Source organism: Oncorhynchus keta, chromosome 30 (genome assembly GCF_023373465.1).
Source record: "Oncorhynchus keta strain PuntledgeMale-10-30-2019 chromosome 30, Oket_V2, whole genome shotgun sequence".
NCBI classification, from domain to species: domain Eukaryota; kingdom Metazoa; phylum Chordata; class Actinopteri; order Salmoniformes; family Salmonidae; genus Oncorhynchus; species Oncorhynchus keta.
This window is the reverse complement of record NC_068450.1, coordinates 46,012,342-46,033,467: the sequence shown is the minus strand read 5'-3', so window position 1 is coordinate 46,033,467 and position 21,126 is coordinate 46,012,342. Positions and strand designations below refer to the sequence as shown.

General features: G+C 41.8%; 1 long non-coding RNA gene across 2 annotated transcripts in view; it reads left to right on the top strand.

The window, feature by feature from the left end:
* The window catches only part of LOC118363590 (uncharacterized), a 71,753-nt gene extending 60,830 nt beyond the window's left edge, over positions 1-10,923 (top strand). For both annotated transcript variants that reach the window (XR_004821425.2, XR_008087600.1), the window contains 3 exons: positions 2,426-2,562; positions 3,734-3,763; positions 10,328-10,923. This is a non-coding gene — a long non-coding RNA (uncharacterized LOC118363590). The remainder of the gene's footprint in view (positions 1-2,425; positions 2,563-3,733; positions 3,764-10,327) is intronic.
* Positions 10,924-21,126: the final 10,203 nt, after the last annotated feature.

Below are 21,126 nucleotides of genomic sequence, written 5' to 3'. Positions count from 1 at the left end.
GACCTAACATAATCGTTTGTGGTGCTTTCGCCGTAAAGCCTATTTGAAATCGGACACTGTGGTGGGATTAACAAGAAGTGTATCTTTAAAATGCTGTGACATACTTCTATGTTTGAGGAATTTTAATTATGGGATTTCTGTTGTTTTGAATTTGCGCCCTGCACTTTCACTGGCTGTTGTCATATCGATCCCGTTAGCGGGACGTCAGCCCAAGACATTTGTGGAGTGGTTGAAAAACAAGTGTCAATGACTCCAACCTAAGTGCATGTAAACTTCCAACTTCAACTGTACACACACAGAGAGAGATACTTCAAACGAGACCAAGGCTCATCATCGATAAACTGGTAGTCCAAATTTCATCTGAGAAATAAATCAGTGAAAAGAGGATACCTTGGTTTCAACTAGGGACATGGTCAGCATATCATTTTCGGCACTATTATGTACAGCATAAAAAAGTCAGCCATTTCATGTCCCATTTCTTCCCTTTGCAGTGAAATGGATGACATTCAGCTTCTGCTTTGTCACACTGCCATGGCTCATAACTTCAGATGTCCTCTTGACAAATTAACCCATGGCCGGAGAGTCACTCAGACGTGCCACACTCCTATGAATTTATCATGAGTAACGTCATTCACTCTACAGACAGAGTTGCTTTACCATTCGCCTCAACAATTGGGGCGGAGGGGTAGCCTAGTGGTTAGAGCGTTGGATTAATAACCAAAAGGTTGCAAAATCAAATCCCCGATCTGACAAGGTAAAAATCTGTCGTTCTGGCCCTGAACAAGGCAGTTAACCCACTGCTCCTAGGCCGTCATTGAAAACAATAATTTGTTCTTAATTGACTTGCCTAGTTAAATAAAGGTAAATAAAAAACAATCCTCAGAGCTGAGGAAGGAAAACACTGGGTCAAACTTCCAGTCAACTCTTAGATTGGTTGCTGGAAACTCATTTGAGTGCTCATAAGCTGGTATAAATGTGCGTTGTAATGTATTATAAAGTCTGCATTGATAAGTCTTTCTAAAAATGTTTTTTTCCCAGTCCCACACAATGTCAAAAGACCTATATGTTTGTTAGAGAAAGAAACATGACTGTTATGCTTTTGTGGAACTTTGCATACCCTTCTGTATCATAGCAGTGGTAGTAATAGTAGTGAAAACCAATTATAACATGAATATAGGTTATTATCAGTAGTAGTAGCCATTTATGTTAGGAGCAAGGTCATCAGGTCATCCATTGGATTTACTTGGTCCATGGTGATAGCTTTAGGCATGCTATGTTCTATTAATATTACTGTGTATGATCATATATTCCTTATAGCAGGGCATGTAAACACTTAATGTTACATTTTGTAACACTTAATGATGGTTGAAATCAATATTTTACCATATTTTACACAGAATCAAATAAACGTCCTTTATGAGAGGAGTTAAGTTCCGCAAGAATGATCTGTTGTGGAATATAGACTCAAATCACAGGGAGAGTCACACAATTAGTGGAAATGTAAAGAAATCAGTACGGACAAATCACTGTACTCTAGAGTATATCACAGAGCAATTTCATAGCAAAAAAAGATCTATGCATTCAAAAATACATCTTGTTATCTCCCTAAACAATGAATTATGCCCTAATGTGCTAGATTTAATGGTAAGAAGCCTACTAGAATACATGACTCAATCCTTCAATCATTTATCGCTTGGAACAATGTTTAATTGCCATGGGAGAACAGTTTCAAGTCAATTATATCAACTCCCCGCTGATCCTGTCCTCTGTAGTGCTCCACCAAATAGCCATGTGAGGCTCCTCTCATCTTGAAAAGATATGGAGGTAATTATTTTCTTAATTGCAAACTTAATTGACTAAGTCTTACTTTATGCTTCCACTGGGTGGTATAAGATGGTGGCCCATCCTCCATTTTGTATGTCAGTCTTTCATTCTCCAATGCTCAACAGACAGACAAACTGTACAAAACAGCTGTTACAATGATTGACAGCTTGTCTTTTGCTCTGGAGATGCTAGTCATTACATGGTGGTGGTTAGGCCTATGTAAAAAGAGGCATTGCTAATAAAACTTACATAACTTTCAAATTCAAACTTTCAAATTCTTTAATATGTTTACTTCTGTGCATTATATAATTAGTCTGGGACACTAATACAGTTGAGCAAAAGTGAATTCAGAGATTTACATACCACAGAGTAGCACATAGCTGTCTGTTGATTGAATGAGCTCAAGAATATTATTTAGTATTGGTCAACTGTGAAGGAACCCAATTATTTGAATGATTGGAGAATGTGAGGTACATGTACAGTAATTACTCCTAGTTTTGTTGTTGGCTTGCTGAATTTCTGCTGTCGAGTTTGGTCTCAATTCTGTAGCCTTCAAATCCCGTTATGGTTTCAATTGTCGTTGCTTTTGTCTTCTCGTTAGACCAAGCTATCACGTTGTTTCATTCAGACGACAGCCACATAGTGGACATGAAGGCTTGATGAGGATGGCGGAGGTGGTCATGGGACCGCAGACAGCACCATGAAACGTTCAAAGACCTCAAGCTGCAGCGAATTAGGGTACGTTTAAGGTGTGTGTGAGTGAGGATGAGGAAATGTGTGTGTGTGTGCACATGTGATGCATCATCCACTGCAGTTTTATTGAGTTACATTGATTATGTGGATCCGTCCGACACTATAATGAGCATTACTTGATTGAATGTAAAGTATCATGCAGTCATGTTGTCAGTGGTGGAAAAAGTATTCAATTCTAATACTTGAGTAAAAGTAGAGTCAACCAGTAAAATACTACTTGAGTAAAAGTCAAAGTATTTGGTTTTAAATATACTTTCACTATCAAAAGTAAATGTAGTTGCTAAAATATACTTAAGTATCAAAAGTTAAAGTTAAAGGATTAATCATTTAAAATTCCTGTCACGGTTTTCTTCTAATTCCTCCTCTGACGACGAGGTGTAGCAAGGATCGGACCAAAATGTGGCGTCGTTGGTGTTCATGTTCTTTAATAAAGGAAAAACTCAAACATGAACATAATACAAAAACAAACAACCGAAACAGCCTGTGGTGGTGCAAACTAACACAGAGACAGGAACAATCACCCACGAAACACTCAAAGAATATGGCTGCCTAAATATGGTTCCCAATCAGAGACAACGATAATCACCTGCCTCTGATTGAGAACCACTTCAGGCAACCATAGACTTTACTAGATAACCCCACTATATCACAATCCCAATACCTACTAAAACCCCAAGACAAAACACACCACATAATAAACCCATGTCACACCCTGGCCTGACCAAAATAACAAAGAAAACACAAAATACTAAGACCAGGGCGTGACAATTCCTTAGATTAAGCAAACCAGACTACTATTTTTTATTTATATTTTTTATTTAAGAATAACAAAGGTCACAATCCAACACTCAGACATCATTTACAAACAAAGCATTTGTGTTTAGTGAGTCTGCCAGATCAGAGGCATTAGGGATGATCAGGGATGTGATGTGTGCGAATTGGGCCCTTTTCTGTCCTGCTAAACATTCAAAATGTAACAAGTACTTTTGTATGTAAAAAGTAAGTAAAAAGTGCATCACTTTCTTTAGGAATGTAGTGAAGTAAAAGTTGTCAAAAAATAAATAATAAAGTAATGTACAGATACCAAAAAAACTACTTCAGTTGTCACACCCTAATCTGTTTCACCTGTCCTTGTGCTTGTCTCCTCCCCCTCCAGGTGTCACCCATCTTCCCGATTATCCCCTGGGTATTTATACCTGTGTTTTCTGTCTGTCTGTGCCAGTTCGTCTTGTTTTGTCAAGTCAACGAGTGTGTTTCTCTGTGCGCCTGCTTTTTCCTCTTCTGTTTTTTGCTAGTCCTCCTGGTTTTGACCCTTGCCTGCCTTGACCCTTGCCTGCCTTGACCCTTGCCTGCCTTGACCCTTGCCTGCCTTGACCCTTGCCTGCCTTGACCCTTGCCTGCCTTGACCCTTGCCTGCCTTGACCCTTGCCTGCCTTGACCCTTGCCTGCCTTGACCCTTGCCTGCCTTGACTCTTGCCTGCCTTGACTCTTGCCTGCCTTGACTCTTGCCTGCCTTGACTCTTGCCTGCCTTGACTCTGTACCCGCCTGCCTGACCATACTGCCTGCCCTGACCTCGAGCCTCCTGCCACTCTGTACCTCCTGGACTCTGACTTTATGATCTTTTGCCTGTCCACGACCATTCTCTTGCCTACCCCTTGGATACTAATAAATATCAGAGACTTTAATCATCTTCCTCCAGTGTATGCATCTGGGTCTCACCCTGTGCCCTTATAGTAGTGCCCTTTAAAGAAGTACTTTAAACTAGTTTTACTTAAGTACTTTACACCACTGAATGTTGTATGTAGCAAGATATTGCATCAACATGTCATTTAACCCAGGTGATGTTGTCTGGGGGTGCCGTGAATAAAGCAAGGGAGACTGAGAAGATTAAGAGATCTGATTGGTGCTAAAATGATATAAATTGCGTTTGTAGACGGCAGAAACCCCATGTCCATACAGTTTGTAGGTACTAGTGAGAGAAACTGTCTGTTCACTGTTGAAATTTGATTATAGTATGTGAAGAATAAGCCTGGCCAAATATTTTTTCAATACCGTGCTACACGTCTCTCATAAGTTCTCTTCGGTATTGGTAAAAACAAGTCTGGTAAATGATCCCTGTGCAAATAGTTGTGCTCAGAATTATCAACCATTATAGATTTTGTCCGATTTATTCAAGCTAATGTATAAATAGGACTGTTATGGCAGTTCCTTATAACCACTCACAATTGTCCCCATATCCTCCAAATGCTCATATTCAAACAGTAACACCAAATGGAATTGAACAGTTGGCTGTACAAAGCAAAGGACAGGGGTTGCTTTCTCACAAGTAAGAAGCAGGACAACACAGTGGATGGATATGGCATGACTGTTAAGATCCTCTTTCAAAGTTGTTTAGATTCTTGGTCATGCATGAGGCGCGATATTGGAAACAGCAAGCTAATTTGACTTGAAATATTGTGACTTGAGATACTTGTGTTTGGTTATAAGATCCCTTATCTTACTGCTTCAGTGAGGTGACTTTGCCCTCCTGTTTGCCTGTCTGTCAGCAGAGAGAGAGGAAGTTGTACGAGCGGATTTATATTGCATTACCCGTCCCTTATTGTTATTTTGGGGGCGAATAACAGATTGCTCCTCCACTCGCAGGCAGCAGTACAAATCACTCTGTGTGTAATCAATCCTTTAGAAAAAAGTCAGTGTGCCCCGCTGCTGGACTCAAAATGTAATAAACGTGACATTAGGGATGCGGGTATCATTCACTTGATGAATTACAGAATGTATAACGATTATGGAAATGATCATCGACTGATCATCCTTCACAATTTATTTGTGCTCAGTGCCACTGTGGCCCCGGACTAAAATGTTATCATGTCATGAGTGTGCAGCATGTTGTCAATGCTGGCCGTGGCCTTACAGCAGTGGGTCTCTTTAGCTCTGGTGTATGTCACGTCGTCCATCCATTCAACAATGGAGTGGACTGTGGAAATGATAATTGGTCAATTGACTGGTCTGCGTGTCCATTGGCCAATGAAAGTGCCAGGCCTCAATTATGCACTTGGGACACTTGCAATGAATACAATTGCTTCACTATGATATTATAAGACAATTTACAAGCTATTTCCATGTGTGCACAACCTTTAATTTGTATGCAAATGTGTAAAATGGGGCTTGTTAGCCTTGTGTGAGTATGTATGTGTTGTGCAATGGTGGAAAAAAAGTACTCAATTGTCATACTCGAGTAAAAGTAAAGATACTTTAATAAAATGACTAAAGTTAGTCACCCAGTGAAATACTACTTGAGTAAAAGTATTTGGTTTTAAATATACTTGAGTATCAAAAGTAAACGTAATTGCTAAAAAATACTTATCAAAAGTTAAAGTATTAATTATTTAAAATTCCTTATATTAAGCAAACCAGATGGCACAATGTTATTCTTTTTTTAATATACAGATAGCCACCACTGGTGTTATCATAATACACAGATGAGAAAATGATCAAAACATTTAGTCCATCCTGTCCACACGGTGGGATAGAATCCCAGAGTTATGAATACATTAGAATATGATTAAACCCATGACATCTATCATTTGCACCACACTATGGTACATTTTGGTAAGCAATAAATCCCAGTTATGTCAATAGAGCTCACTAGACTTCAATTTATGAAAATTGCATGGAATATGAAGATTCGCAAAGGACCAGACTCAATGAATGCTGTGTGATGGAGCCTCTGGAGAGTTTCCAATCGCTGCTGCAGGAATGTAGGATCATAATGGAGAACATATCTCTTCATTAACTGAGGGTAGAAGGAGTGCAGTACAGCACAGTATGGTTCAGGCACTGATGTATGGCTCTCTCTCCATTATGTTGCCTCTGCACTTTCAGCACTCAGTAGTGTATCTCATACATGTGTAAAAACAAGTTCAATTTCTTGGTAGAGCAAAGGTGTTTGGCAGAATGATGGTTTTATGTGAACACTGCATCCCAAATACTTTGCATTATGTTGAGAAAAAAAGAAAAGTTATATTAGGCGTTGTTAACGTTTTGGTGAGTGTGACTGTTACAATTTACTATTATAAACACTCCATAAATTTGGCATGTCAGAAATCAATTGGTTCTCTCGCAATATTACATGTACACTTTCAAAATGATATTCAATAATCTTTCTAGCTGAGTTAATGTCAATACTCGCAAGTCAGCCAGGTTTTAAACACAGCAATGTACTTTAGGCTACATGAAGCTGTGACATTTATTTCAAGGGACATCTTTCAATTGACACTTCTTTCAAAATGAGACAATGAGCCCGTCAGTCACATTTACTGACACATTTACTGAAATCAAATCAATACAAATGTTATTGGTCACATACACATGTTTAGCAGATGTTATTGCAGGTGTAGCAGTAGAATCTAACAATTTCACAACAATACATACAAATGTAAAGTAAAGGAATGTAATTAAGAATATATAAATATTTGGATGAGCAATGTCGGAGCGGCATAGACTAAAACAAGGTATAATAGAATACAGTATATATGCAAAATTAATGCAAACTATGTAAACATTATTAAAATGACTAGTGTTCCGTTATTAAAGTGGCCAGTGATTTAAAGTCTATGTATATAGGGCTGCAGCCTCTAAGGTGTTAGTGGTGCCTATTTAACAGTCTGATGGCCTTGAGATATAAGTTGTTTTTCGGTCTCTCGATCCCTGCTTTGATGCACTTGTACTGACCTCGCTTTCTTGATGATAGCGGGGTGAACAGGCAGTAGCTCGGGTGGTTGTTGTCCTTGATGATGCTAACATGATTGATGATGATGTCAGCAGTCAAATACATGTCTGCTCCTGTGACTGATTGTACATCCTTAAATGGGAGAATGGTCAGTCATTGGTACAAGCAAATGCGTCAGTCAAAGGCAAGCTTATACAAGCCATCCATCATTCAAACTGCTCAACTTAACTTATTTCTGATGTCAGGTGGTGTTTGTATGGAGGTTGTTTTTCAGTTGTGTTTTCCCCTTGTTGGTATTTGTCCCTTGGATTTGACTTGGATGACTTTTCATGTTTCCAATATGCCTCCTTGTTTTTGTTTCATATTTTATTTCCTTTTCACCACCCCAATTAACTGTGTAATTCTTTATCTGCAAAGTGAACAACTTAATTGCTGGAAATTAGATCATGAACTATTCCTTGTCATTTCATGGTGTATTGATTAGTTAAAAAGGGCAAGTCTGACTCAAAAAGGTTAAAACCCCTACATCTTTCAAACTAGGTTTCAACACAGGTCAGTGACGTAACATGTAAGGCTTTTCCCTCGGGCAAAATTCAAATCCCTTCCGTATAACCAAAGGTGAAAGCGTTTTTTTGTCCCTTTTGAATGAATGAATTTCCACATGAAAGGAGATGTTCTGTCCAATCCTTTTATACAGTTCCATTTAATTGTGCAGCACAATACTGTATCAACAAAAGGCTATATCCAATACATTGTGTGGATAACACACTGTGCATACAGTATAGTGATCATAGCCATTGATACTCTGATGTAGCTATCCATATAACTGACAAAAGAAGCCATTATTCTGAACATACAGATACCCTCAGTGTTTGATTCCACAGTGGCAAATTCCCAGACAGAGGAGGGAAAGTGAATTAATCATTTTTCAATGTTGCTTTATAATGTCCAGTAGTAACTCCACGCGATGGCATGGCCCTTTTTTAAATGCAGGGTCAGGTGCAGAAGCAACAGAGAATAGTACAGAAAGTTGGTATACTTAAAAAGTTATACACGGTGGGCACCAGGAAGAGTTTGCGCTTTTAGGAGTATTCCATTGGTTCAATTATGTACAATAATAAATAATGCATTATGATTAAAAGAGTGAAAATTATAATTTGAGCTCACGACACGTGTCAAGTTTGTCCATCACTGCACTTCGTAGTCCATGTACTGTATGTGGATATGACTATTATCTCCAATAGAGGGCATAGTAGACTGTATGGACATGTTAGTGCTTATGACTGTAGTAGAGAAACCCAATACTTCCAGTAGTTCTTAGTTTACAAGTTCACCCATGACTCTGTGGCCGCACACGACTCGAACACCAACATCATGTATACTGACAAGACTGTGGTAGATCTGATCACCGACAGCTATGAGACAGCCTATAGGGAGGTCAGTGACCGGGCAGTATGGTGCCGCTCTTTCCCTCAACGTCAGCAAGATCAATGAGCTGATCGTGGACTACAGGAAACAGGGTTAACTGTTTGGGGTTGTTTGGAGGTTTTTGGGGGATCATTTGGGCTGTTTTAGGTGCTTGAACTTTTTAGGGCAGTATTTGGAAATTCGGTTGAATGACGTGCCCAAAGTAAAAGTAAGTAGGATATGCATATAATTATAGCATTGGATAGAAAACACTTTGAAGTTTCTAAAACTGTTAAAATAATGTCTGTGAGTATAACAGAACTGATATGGCAGGAGAAAACCCGAGGTCAAGCCACCCAGAAAAAAATGAATGAGGCGCGCCAGCTAAACTGCATTTATGGGGATATAAAGAAGGACTTTATCAAACAAAATGACCATTTGTGATGTAGGTGGAGTGCAAACAGAAGAAGATCTTCAAAGGAAAGGCATTTATTTTATCACTATTTCTGACTTTCGTGGCGCACCTGCCTGGTTGAAAAACGTTTTTAATGCTTTTGTGAGTGGGGCGCTGCCCTCACCAAAGCATGGTGTGCTTTCGCCATAAAGCCTTTTTGAAATCTGACACAGCGGCTGGATTAACAAGAAGTTAAGCTTTTTTTCTGATGTATGACACTTGTATTTTCATTCATGTTAAATATTACTATTTCTGTCATTTGAATTTCACCTGATGTTGTCGAGGTGGGTCGCTAGCGCCACGCCTAGCCATATCATTAAAGGCACAGTCAATTTAGTGTATGTAAACTTCTGACCCGCTGGAATTGTGTTAAGTGAATCTGTCTTTAAACAATTGTTGAAAAATTACTTGTGTCATGCACAAAAGTTGATGTCCTAACAGTACTGCCAAAACTATAGTTTGTTAACAATACATTTGTTGAGTGGTTGAAAAACAAGTTTTAATGACTCCAACTTAAGTGTATGTAAACTTCCGACTTCAACTGTATCTGCACATCAAATTCAGGAACGTAAACATCTGCTCCTGTGCGCCCACTATCTGGGTCCTTGGATCCAACTGTGAAAACCCGTAATTAAAAATAAAAAAAAAGCGGACTCCCAAGTGGTGCAGCGTTCTAAGGCACTCCATCACAGTGCTAGCTACGTCACTACAAATCTTGGTCTTATACCAGGCTGTGTCAGAGCCAACCGCGATGGGGAGACCCATGAGGTGGCACCAATTGGCCCAGCGTAGTTAGGAGAGGGTTTGTCCGGCCGGAATGTCCACTAGTGATTCCTGTGGCGGGCTGGGCGCATGCACGCTGACACGGTTGCCAGGTGTCGGGTGTTTTCGCCGACACACTGGAGTGGCTGGCATCTGGGATAAGCGAGCATTGTGTCAAGAAGCAGTGCGGCTTGGCGGGGTTGTGTTTCAGAGAATGCACAGCTCTCGACCTTCGCCTCTCCCGAGTCCATACAGATGTTGCAGCAGTGGGACAAGCCAATAACTACCAACACTGAATTGGGGGAGAAAGGGGGGGTTCTCTACCAATGTAATTGTCAACCAGTTTCCCTATGTCACTGACTTCTGACTAATCTTTCCTTTTCTCTACCATGGTTAGATCAACAACAGGATCTGGCAGTAACCATGGAGGAACATCCCCTTTCACCACAGAAGGGCTAACCTCCAATTCCCTGAAACCACTCATCAGCAAGCTTTACAACTGTCCAAACAAAACCACTGCCTTGTCTACTAGAATATTCCTAACAGTAATCTAGAACACTAGCAGCCATTCAACAACCTTTCAACCTAACCGAATAAGCTAATGACAACTTTTTACACCATATATCCAAAGGCATCTCACCTGCCTCCACTAGTAAGGCACATACAGATGTTGATTTAAAGGCACCAATACATATCCTTAAAGCTTTATGCTGGATTCTGTCCAAGCTCTGAAGCCAAGTTAATTTGCTAAATTGTAATTACTCCGCTACTATGGCCCATTTATTGCCTTACCTCCTCACACCATTTGCACACACTGTATATAGACTTTGTTTCTATTGTTTTAGACTGTATGCTTGTTTATTCCACGTGTAACTCTGTGTTGTTGTTTGTGTCACACTGCTTTGCTTTATCTTGGCCAGGTCGCAGTTGTAAATGAGAACTTGTTCTCAACTAGCCTACCTGGTAAAATAAAGGTCGAATAAAAAAATGAATAATAAAAAAGTCTTGGCCACTGTCCCATGAACTTTACACCCGTAATCAAGTGTTGTCCTGATCAGAGCTCTATAAATATCCATCAACGATTGTCTATCCGCACCCCATTCATAACCAGAGACCACCACCGTCTTACACTTTTTTTCAACATTTATGACATGATCTTTCTATGTATATTGCTAATTCAACCATAGACCCAAATATTCATATTTAGAAATCCTCCCCATAGACTGTCCATACAGAAACAACTGTATATTATGTGCAACTTTCTTCTTCAAAAAGAACATACTTGACTTTTTCACTAACAATTTAAAACCTTAGTCAATCGACCATCTTTTAACATCCATTATAGCTTGTTGAATAGATTTGATCACATGAGAGACATTCCTTTCCCTCTTCCATATAGCTCCATCCTTATATAGGGAAGCCTCAATACACGTACCTTCATTCAAAAAACACATCGTTAATCATAATTGTTAACAAAATAGGACTGATAGCAATGCCTTGAGGAATACCATAGTTGAAAATGGATCCTATTTTAACTCGAAAAGAGTGATTAAATAAAAAGGCCAAAACCAAGTTATATAATCTCCCACCAATACCAAGAATTGCCATTATAATCAATAGGCCTTCTCTCCACATAGTGATATAAGCCTTTTCAATGTCAAAAAAAGACAGTAGCCGCTTTATTTCTCACCTTTACTACGGCATCCAAAGTAGATCTACCTTCACAGAATACACTTGGGCATTGACTCAATAAACCTCTATGTTCCAGGAAATATGACAATATGTTGACTATCATCTTTTCAATTAGATTATATACTTCATCCAAAGTAACCCCACTACCCTATCTAATGTCTTCACCAACAAGTCAGCTTTTTTCATCAGTTATGTTCATTTTTTGATCCACAACCAAAACTGGAATTTGAGTGGACTTGCTTCTTCCAGTCATATTCTTCAACATAGACCATACATCCCCCAGCTCAGTACCCCTGCCTATTGTAGAGCAGAACTGTCTCCATGTGTTTCTTCACAGACTTAATGACCCTATGTACTAAAGCACTCTTCCTTTGGAAATCAAGTAGATTCTCACGAGTCATATTCCTCTGTAAGCCCTAACAATTGTCAAAGACTCCAGTCACCCAAGTCATCGACTGTTCTCTCTGCTTCTGCACGGCAAGCGGTACCAGAGCGCCAAGTCTAGGACCAAGAGGCTCCTTAACAGCTTCCACCCCCAAGCCGTAAAACTGCTGAACGATTAATCAAATGTTCACCCAGACTATTTAAATTTTGTTTTTACACTGCTGCTACTCGCTGTTTAGCCGCAGTGCAGTCTTCAGTCCACCAAGGAACCGCCTTCCTTTTCTCACCCATTTCACTCACTGGTACATATAAATTCACAGCACTCAAAATCAGAGGTCACAGAGACAGCATATACATTAACTGGCCTCTATAAAGACAACTCTCCATCAATGATCACCACACTTCTCAGTCTGCTTCCTGAAAGCACCTACTTCTGAATGGTACCCTATCTGGAAAAGTAACATGAAAGCTAATGGTACACAAAATCGGGAAATTAAAACTTCCAACAGTAGAATCATTAATTCCATTCCATTCACACATGGATGCAATTTAGTTAGAAGCCAATGTGATGTCCAGGCAGGATGCAACCCCTCACAATGTGGTCTAAGCCATGTTTCTTGAACACATATCACATCAGATTTGAAATCAATTACATATTTCTTAAACGCCCGACTGTTAGCAATACGGCTTCTGAAATTCCACTGAAGGATAGAAAAAAACATGACTATAATTATCATCATACTGAGACATTCCATCATTAGATTTATTAGGAGTCAACATATCTACAATCATGCCGACAGCAACATCTGTTACTCCTAAAAACTCTTGCTGCTTCCACAATGATCTTCAACTTGGTAGTTGTCCTTGTCAGGTTGATAACCTTTCCAATGAAGGCTATAAAGTCAATCTGATTAACTATTAAGGTGTCCACAATTGTGAGAACAAGATTTCTTAACAGGTCTCATATCTGTGTCCGGAACAACATAAGCAACATTTCTTACAGTGGGTCCACTGATCCCAGGACTGAACCTATCGTCTCCATCATTCTGCCTAATAGTTCGACCAATTTGCCTTGCCGCTGCATAAGAGACATTGAGTTATTTTATATCTTTGGGCCTCTAGCCTTTTTCTGCACCTGACATCCACTATATGGTGGACTGTCCCCCCCCATTAAAACAGTTAACCTTGACATTGTTTCCACATTCACCATAATCATGTTCCCCTTCACACTTGGCACTTGGAATCTTTTCTTTCCTTTGCACAGTTGCTACATGTCCCATTTTTGGGCATTTAAAACACCTTAATTGAGGTGGTACAAACTCTCTAACAGTGAAAGCCAGGAAGCCCATGTGTACATTCTTAGGTAAAACCTTCTCAAACATTAATAATACAGACAGGATTTCACTTCTCTGCCCCTCTTTCTTACTGAACAGCCTTTTGGCTTCAACCACTATGCCCACCTCTACATAATCTATGCACATAGATAGTGGAGCCCTAGAAATGACTCCCCCTCAGCTTAACCGAAGCACCAGGGACATGACTTTTCTTCTTTTCTTCCCATTGAGAGTTTTCATTTTCATAATCTTCCCTTTCTGAACATGGTCAGCACAGAATATTAACAGTCTACCATTACCAATAAACCGGGCTAATGTGACTTCACCTATATCTTTCTTAGTGGCATTAGCTAATCGAATGGTGTGTAGATGAGACCCTGTGGTCGCATCAAATGCGATTACAACTTTCCATTACTTTTGCTTGTCACTACCTTCACCCTCTTCACATTCAACAATAGAAGCGCCACTGCTGTCTTTCTCTCTCCTTGAACTTTAACACAGACCATCCAGGTCCATGACTTTCATCATCACCACCCATTACATCAGAGCTTTCATCCATGTCGACCACAGTCCAGCACAGCTGTTGCTAAAACCGGCAACAATATAAAAACGATGGATTCTATTTAGCTTCCGAGTTTGAAGTCGAACCCTGGATGCCACCGCCTCTTCTGTAACTGGTCAATGCGCATCTCTATTTTGCTTTTATTACACTTCTGTGTTTTCAGTAACTGCATTGGTTGTTTGGCACTGAACTAAAAAAAAAAGGAACTCAGTTATTTAACAAGGGAAATTGATTGCAGGTGCACTCAGAGCGTAGAGATGTATAGAGACGTCCAGTGCCCAAAAGCCTGTATAACATGGGCAGCGCCCTTGCGGACTGATACGTAACGATCTCTGCACATCTCTATGGCTCAGAGGCGCCTGCAATTAAAGGGACCTTTAACTGAAAAAGTTGAAATTAAAGGAACAGTTAACTAAAAAAGTGTCAGAAAATGAGAGCCTTTTCTACAGGGGTTGTTTGGGCTTCTTTTCAGTACCTGTTTGGGGTTGTTTACGGTCGTTTGGGGTAGTTTGGGGTTCTTTTGGGTACCTGTTTGGGGTGATATAGTAGATTACTTTCAAGTTTGCTCTTATTGATTTTGCTCCTCTCTTCTCCTCGCTGACCTACTTTGAGCTCCTTCATCTTTTTGTTCAACTTTTGTCCTATCACTTTCTATTTCAACTAAACTAGGAACATATTGCAGAAGATACATTTGTGCATTGGAGCTGTGAAAGAAGGAGTATGGGACATACATTTTTATAAGATTTTTTTTTACTGGCATGTTAAGATTGAAAGGCAGTTTGAGATCAATTGCTGGTCACTTGCCATTCATGCAGATAATGCCATTTCATGAAGGGAACATTTTGATGTGCTGGGAGGATAATGGCAAAGCAGGGGTTGGCTTCGATGGGTAGAGAGAAGCTGTAGTCTGTGATAACTTCAAATGTGGGGGAAATTCATGAAGGGGCAATTAAAAAAAGGGCCCAGTCAGAGAAGTATTGGTAGGACCCCCTACGGTGTGCTGGGCTTGCCACAGCTATAGTTTACATTTATGTTGTGCCAATGTATTGTTGGACCCCCATTTCTTGTAAAACCTGGCAGAGCTCTTGCCTCTAAAGGTTTTTTAAGTGGAATTAGTCAATGCTATTGTAATGAATGCAGCTCTTTTCGCCAGTCGATCCTTTAAATGCTAACATTTGAAGACCATCAGATTGAGTTTCATACGTTTTTATTTGTTTGTCTTTATGATGCAAGTAAATTCAAAGCGATAAGCAAAATGTTACATGAGTAAAGAGGGAGGGGGTACAAACCTACACACACACACACACACACACATACATGGGCCATCTGGCAATTCTGCCAAATGCCAGATGGACTGGACAATAAAAAAAAAGTTCACCCAATTTATTGTGGGAAGCATCTGGAAGGCTACCCGAAATGTTTGACCCAAGTTAAACAATTTAATGGCAATGCTACCAAATACTAATTGAGTGTATGTAAACTTCTGTGTCACGTTCTTTCAAAATCGAACCCAGAAGCAGACCAGGACAAGGGGAGTAGGAAGAAGGTGAGTATTTATTTACAAGTGAATGTGAATGGGTAGATATATCCAGGTGGCGTAGCGGGCAGCGGTGGTGAGTTGATGGGAGTAAATAGGTGGATCCAATGGGGTAGCGGAATCCTCCGACGACAGAGGCGGGAATGGGGTAAATGATCCGGGTGAGTAACTGAAGACAGAACAAACGGAGGTAAGTTTAAGGCAAGCAATATACGTAAAAAACAACAAAACAAATTCTATCCAATTTGAGGCTGATACTATGGCACAACATACTGTTCATGGCTAACGATCCGGCAGGGAATAGTTGTCAGGTCAGAGCTTTTGAAGGGGAGAGGTGATGATCAGGACAGGTGTGCAGATTACTGATGGGATACAGGTGCGGGAGAACATCGATCTCCCAACAAGCTAATTCGCCCGGCAACCAGACAGGGTGCGTTCCAGGAGACCGGAAACACACTCCAGGACAGAAACACAGGCAAACACAGACTCAGGAAGCGGGATTCGTGACATTCTGACCCACTGGGAATGTGATGAAAGAAATAAAAGCTGATATAAATCATTCTCTCTAATATTATTCTGACATTTCACATTCTTAAAATAAAGTGGTGATCCTAACTGACCTAAGACAGGGAATTTTAACGAGGATTAAATGTCAGGAATTGTGAAAAACTGAGTTTAAATGTATTTGGCTAAGGTGTAGGTAAACTTCCGACTTCAACTATACACGTCTAAACTAAAGAATCCCCTATGCAAGTAAACATTTCACTGTATCGTTTACAGCTTGCGTATACTGTGCATGTGACTAATAAACTTAGATTTTATTTGATATAGTGTGTCTTTACCAGAGACGGTAATGTGAAGAAAAACATGACCTGCACCAAAGTCAAATGAGGATATAACGTTAGGCCAATGAGACCGTATCCAAGTTCTAAAATAGAATGCTCTGCTTTCACTTTGTCACACTCACAACCCTAAGCTATTGCCTGTAATTAGCTCGCCATTAACATGCAAATAATGTGTGAGTTTATTTTCCTGTAATAATGAATACAATTCAGCTAAAGTTAAGACGTTATGTATGTGATATGGTCATTACTTGATTTATTGGTGTTAAAATACACCAGTTATACTATTTTGGACCACCAGGCTGCTGATGTCATCCAGCCTGTCACTCTGAGCCTACCGCACTCACTCTGTTTAGCACATGGCCTCACATGTGAATCCTTAAAGAGATGGGTGGGGCTAAGGCTTAAGAGGGTATGAATGATGCTGAATGGGTGTAAACAAAGAGGTGTACAAAAAGGTGTACCAAAACGTACAAAGGCCATTTTCTCAAATGTGGGGTTATCAACTTTCAAAGCAGAATTACTTTACCATTGTTCCTCAACTGTAGTGTGATATACCATTTTATAAACTCAGCAAAAAAAGAAACGTCCCTTTTTCAGGACCCTGTCATTCAAAGATAATTAGTAAAAATCAAAATAACTTCACAGATCTTCATTGTAAAGGGTTTTAACACTGTTTCCATGCTTGTTCCATGAACCATAAACAATTAATGAACATGCTCCTGTGGAACGGTCATTAAGACACAAACAGCTTACATATGGTAGACAATTAAGGTCACAGTTATGAAACGTAAGACACTAAATAGGCATTTCTACTGACTCTGAAAAACACCAAAAGAAAGATGGGTCCCTGCTCATCTGCGTGAACATGCCTTAGGCATTCTGCAAGAAGGCATGAGGACTGCAGATGTGGCCAGAGCAATACATTGCAATGTCCATACTGTGAGACGCCTAAGACAGCACTACAGGGAGACAGGACGGACAGCTGATCGTCCTTGCAGTGGCAGACCACATGTAACACCACCTGCACAGGATCGGTACATCTGAACATCACACCTGCGGGACAGGTACAGGATGGCAACAACAACTGCCCGAGTTACACCAGGAAAGCACAATCCCTCCATCAGTGCTCAGACTGCCCACAATAGGCTGAGAGAGGCTGGACTGATAGCTTGTAGGCCTGTTGTAAGGCATATCCTCACCAGACATCACTGGCAATAACGTTGCCAATGGGCACAAACCCACTGTCACTGGACCAGACAAGACTGGCAAAAAGTGCTCTTCACTGACAAGTTGCGGATTCGTCTCACCAGGGATGATAGTTGCATTCACGTTTATTGTCGAAGGAATGAGCATTACACTGAGCCCTGTACTCTGGAACGGGATCGATTTGGAGGTGGAGGGTCCGTCATGGTCTAGGGCGGTGTGTCACAGCATCATCAGATTAAGCTTGTTGTCAATCCAGGCAATCTCAACACTGTGCGTTACAAGGATGACATCCTTCTCCCTCGTGTGCTACCTTTCCTGCAGGCTCATCCTGACATGACCCTCCAGCATGATAATGCCACCAGCTATACTGCTTGTTCTGTGCGTGATTTCCTACAAGACAGGAATGTCAGTGTTCTGCCATGGCCAGAGAAGAGCCCGGATATCAATTCCATTGAGCACGTCTGGGACCTGTTGGATTGGAGAGTGAGGGCTAGGGCCATTCCCCCTTGAAATGTCTGGGAACTTGCAGGTGCCTTGGTGGAAGAGTGGGGTAACATCTCACAGCAAGAACTGGCAAATCTGGTGCAGTCCATGAGGAGGAGATGCACTGCAGTACTGGAGCTGGTGGCCACACCAGATACTGATTGTTACTTTTGACCCCCCCTTTTTTCAGGGACACATTATTCCACATCTGATAGTCACATGTCTGTGGAACTTGTTCAATTTATGTCTCAGATGTGTAATCTTGTTATGTTCATACAAATATTTACACAGGTTAAGTTTGCTGAAAATAAACCGTTGAAAGTTGGAGGATGTTTCTTTTTTTGCTGATTTTAGCTGTCACGATCGTCCAAAGCACAGCGGACCAAAGCACAGCGTGGTGTGAATGCATAATTTAATAGATTACAAAAAACACAAAGTAAACTGTACAAAAGCAATAAACAAATAACGACCGTGAAGCTATCATAAGAACTGTGCTGACACAAGCAACTAACATAGACAATCACCCCCAAACAAACAGTGAAACCCAGGCTACCTAAGTATGATTCTCAATCAGAGACAACTAATGACACATGCCTCTGATTGAGAACCATACTAGGCCGAAACATAGAAATCCCCAAATCATAGAAAAACAAACAGACTGCCCACCCCAACTCACGCCCTGACCATACTAAATAATGACGAAACAAAGGAAATAAAGGTCAGAACGTGACAGTACCCCCCTCCCCAAAGGTGCGGACTCCGGCCGCAAAACATGAACCTATAGGGGAGGGTCTGGGTGGGCGCCTGTCCGCGGTGGCGGCTCCTGCGCGGGACGTGGACCCCACTTCACCACAGTCTTTCTCCGCCTCATTGTCTGTCTCCGTGGCCTCCTAAACACGGCGACTCTTCTAAATGGCCCCACTGGACTGAGGGGCAGCTCCGGACTGAGGGGCAGCTCCGGACTGAGGGGCAGCTCCGGACTGAGGGGAAGCTCCGGACTGAGGGGAAGCTCCGGACTGAGGGGCAGCTCCAGACTGACTGAAGACTCTGGCAGATCCTGGCTGACTGGCGGCTCTGGCAGATCCTGGCTGCCGGCCAGCTCAGACGACGCTTGGCAGACGGCCAACTCAGGCTGCGCTGGGCAGACTGGAGACTCCGGCAGCGCTGGAGAGGAGGAAGGCTCCGGCAGCTCTGGACTGAGGGGCTCTGGCGCCTCTGGACTGAGGGGTGGAAGCTCTGGCAGCTCCGAACAGGCGAGAGACTCCGACAGCGCTGGAGAGGAAGAAGGCTCCGGCAGCGCTGGACAGAGGAAGCGCACTGTAGGCCTGGTGTGTGGTGCCGGCACTGGTGGTACTGGGCCGAGGACACGCACAGGAAGCCTGGTGCGGGGAGCCGTCACCGGAGGGCTGATGCGTGGAGGTGGTACTGGATAGACCGGACCGTGCAGGCGCAGTGGAGCTCTTGAGCACCGAGCCTGCCCAACCTTACCTGGTTGAATGCTCCCGGTCGCCCTTACATTGCGGCGAGGTGGAATATTCTGCACTGGGCTGTGCAGGAGAACCGGGGACACCATGTGTAAGGCTGCTGCCATATATACTGGCCCAAGGAGACGCACTGGAGACTAGATGCGTAGAGCCGGCTTCATGGCACCTGGCTCGATGCCCACTCTAGCTCGGCCGATACGAGGAGCTGGTATGTACCGCACTGGGCTATGCACCCGCACTGGGGACACCATGCGCTCCACCGCATAACACGGTGCCTGCCCGGTCTCTCTTGCCCGCCGGTAAGCACAGGAAGTTGGCGCAGGTCTCCTACCTGGCTTCGCAATACCTCCTGTGTGCCCCCCACAATACATTTTTGGGGCTGCCTCTCGGGCTTCCTTGCCAGCCGTGTTCCCTCGTATCGCCGGTTTCTCTCTCCGGCTGCCTCTACTCTCCTAGCTGCCTCCACCTGTTCCCATGGGAGGCGATCCTTTCCCGCCAGGATCTCCTCCCATGTGTAGCTACCCTTGCCGTCCAAAACGTCCTGCCATGTCCAGTCCTCCTTGTGCTGCTCCTGCTGACACTGCCTGTCACCACGCCGCGTGGTCCTGTTGTGGTGGGTGATTCTGTCACAATCGTCGTAAGAAGCGGACCAAAGCGCAGCGTGATGTGAATGCATAATTTAATAGATGACAAAAAACACAAAGTAAACTGTAAAAAAACAATACACAAATAACGACCGTGAAGCTATCATAAGAACTGTGCTGACACAAGCAACTAACAACCCCCAAACAAACAGTGAAACCCAGGCTACCTAAGTAAGATTCTCAATCAGAGACAACTAATGACACCTGCCTCTGATTGAGAACCATACTAGGCCGAAACATAGAAATCCCCAAATCATAGAAAAACAAGCATAGACTGCCCACCCCAACTCACGCCCTGACCATACTAAATAATAACAAAAACAAAGGAAATAAAGGTCAGAACGTGACATTAGCCCTGAGTCTCTACTTTTATCCAATGCAAAAAACACCATTTCCAATTTTGCAAAAGTTTTTTTTAGGACTTTACTTGTTGGATGAATACATGGCTACTAGTAGTGGGCATCACAGGTGGCTGGTGGCATCTTAATTGGGGAGGATGGCTCATAGTAATGACTGGTAACGGATGAAATGGAATTAAACACATCTAACATGTAGTTTCCAAGCATTTGATACCATTCCATTTACTCCATTCCAGACATTATAATGAGCCGTCCTCCCCTCTGCCGCTTCCTGTCCTGGTTATTATATTTAGAGTTAGTGATCCAGCTAATTGTCCTTTGAGTTTCCACTTCCTTAGGTGTTGAACCCCAAATTAATAAACCTATGATATTAGTTAGTGCACATAAAGATGTATGTAACGGATCTTTATCGAAAATAAAAATGTGAAATTCTAGAATCCTATTTTGACAGTAAAATAGCAACTATAGTCTAATTGTCAACCCAAAATTGATCACAATCACTGCATAAGGTTGCAGATCAAAATATCTTGAATCATGCATTTCTGCTTGGACGTGTTAGATGAAACAACTTATTTATTGAGCTGGAAGGAAGCGCAGTGATGTGGGCTGGTGTGGCTAAAATGCCAGGGCCGTATTCTTGTCCCAGTCTGCCCCTGCAGTCACACT